Source organism: Pseudophryne corroboree, chromosome 5 (assembly GCF_028390025.1).
Source record: "Pseudophryne corroboree isolate aPseCor3 chromosome 5, aPseCor3.hap2, whole genome shotgun sequence".
Taxonomy (NCBI): Eukaryota; Metazoa; Chordata; class Amphibia; order Anura; family Myobatrachidae; genus Pseudophryne; species Pseudophryne corroboree.
Genome location: NC_086448.1, coordinates 398,085,760 through 398,088,262, shown reverse-complemented (window position 1 = coordinate 398,088,262; position 2,503 = coordinate 398,085,760). Strand labels below are relative to the sequence as shown.

The 2,503-nt window shown below is 37.4% G+C and overlaps 1 pseudogene; it reads left to right on the top strand.

Moving 5' to 3' along the window:
* The first annotated feature begins 1,078 nt into the window (after positions 1 to 1,078).
* On the top strand, positions 1,079 to 1,199 carry LOC134929856 (5S ribosomal RNA; annotated as a pseudogene).
* Positions 1,200 to 2,503: the final 1,304 nt, after the last annotated feature.

Genomic DNA, 2,503 nt, shown 5'->3' with positions numbered 1-2,503 from the left:
CCAATCAGCTAACAGTACTATTAATATAAGAACAAACAAGGGTTGAACCCACTGACGCCCTGTGACCAAGCAAATTGCGAAACGTACGTCAGGAAGGAGACAGTATCCTCACGGTCACGTGGTGCGCACACGTGACCGCAATGAGCCGTTCTCGGCAAAGTCCGTCGCCAAGGGAACCAGCCAAACAGGAAGTACAGTGCGGCCGGAGCTCGGCAGCAGACAGGACGCGGGCAGACGCGGCCGGCACCTTCCTCATACCAGGATCTCCCCCAGTATACAAGTAGGACTAGAATTTTACGAACATACACCAGGTTTGGTTTATACATGCGTCTCTGTGCACCAGTGCATTTTCAATACATGTGTCTCTGTGCACCAGTGCATTGTCATTGCACGGACCAGTATTTACAAATACCCTACCCACATGGTGCATAGACTATACTATTGACAGTCAGCTATTGCCAGCAAGGGAATCAATGCAACCCTTTTGAGGTCTATATTTATATATAAAAAAAGCGGATGTGGATACGTCTGCCATTTTTTTTGACCTTATTTAGCACATAAACGCCTTCTCTCTCTCTCTTTTACACTGCAGAAAACCATAATTATCTCAGTATTTACCTGAAGACACATATCATATAGAAAACACTCTGTGTCATTTTTTCATTATTTTTCTATTACTTGAGAATAATTTCTGAGAGCTGAAGATTTCATTGTTTGTGTTTCCCTGCTTCTTTGATAAATTCAAAGTGTAATATACTTTCATTACTGTTCTGGAGACCAAATTTGGAGGTTTCCCTTTCCTGCACAGTTAAAAATACCATCATTTTGATCTAATGTTTTATTTTCATGTATATGATAAACTGTGCATTTGAGAGGTTTTTATTCCTACTGATACTGCGACTAACTAAGCCGTGAAAATCCAGATGGGTACTTAATCTTTTGTTATACTTTATCATTTATGATAAAAAAAAATTTGATTTCTTTTCAGCTGTATCGATACCTGTGGCTCATATAACAACGTAAATTGGCTCCTGTCTGTGCCCATTTGTGGACACAGTGTGACAAGGGTGAGCATAAGGTCTGCGGTCATACCCCGCTGGAGATGCCCAATCTCATCTGATCTTGGAAGCCAAGCAGTGGAGGGCCGGGTTAAGTACTTGGATAGGAGACTACCAAGGAACACCCTGGTACTGCAAATATTTGCCACCCATCTGTCACCAATACAGAGCATTGTATTACACCTCGGTTATGACCTATGATTCAACTATCTGCTAGGATTAAAATTCCCATTTTGGGATACATAGCAGCTTATAAATGATGGTCATATTTTCAATAAGTGAGCAATTTATTATCACAGGTTGTCCTACAGTTGGAGTGTGATTATTAACAACATTATAGACATACCCACTTCGGCCTGAATTAGGTATTTGTACCTTACAATTTATATATTTCTTTTTATATTTTCGCAATGTCACCATTTAATAAACATCGGCACCCATTGAACTCCTCAATAATTAATTTTAAAGAGAATTAATAAAATATTGCATTTTAGTTAGTTTTTGTGACATTTAGTCGTACTATGTTATCTGCATATTGAGTGCTTCCCAACAAGAGTCTTCTTTCTTCTTTTTTTCATGTTCTCGACATCTCAATCCATGCAGTTAAACTTAAAAAACACCATTATGACATCACAATCAATGCAACTCAACATTGATAGCACCATTATCACATCAAAATTAATGTATTTAAACATCTGATGTACCTTAATGACATCAAAATCCATGAATTTCAAAATTGAAAGTACCATTAAGACATCACAATCCATGCAATTCAACAATTAAAGCACCATCATGACATCACAATCCATGCATTTCAGCATTAAAAGCACCATTATGACATCACAATCCATGCATTTCAATTTTGAAAGCAGCATCAGAACATCAAATCCATGCATGTCAACATTGAAAGCACCATTATGACATTACAATCCATGCATTTTAACACTGAAAGCACCATTAAGACATTACAATTCATGCATTTCAGTAAAGAAAGCACCATTATGACATCACAGTCCATGCATTTCATCATTGAAATTACCATTATGACATCACAATCCAAGCAATTAGACATTGCTTGCACCATTATGACATCACAATCCATGCAGTTAAACATTGAAAACACCATTGTGACATCACAATAAATGCAACTCAACATTGATAGCACCCTTATCACATCACAATCCATGCATTTCAACATCTGATTTACCTTTATGACATCATAATCCATGCAATTCAACAGTTAAAAGCACCATTATGACATCACAATCCATGCATTTCAAGATTGAAAGCAACATTATGACATGATAATCCATGCATGTCAACATTGAAAGCACCATTATGACATTACAATCCATGCATTTTAACACTGAAAGCACCATTAAGACATTACAATTCATGCATTTCAATAAAGAAAGCACCATTATGACATCACAATCCATGCAGTT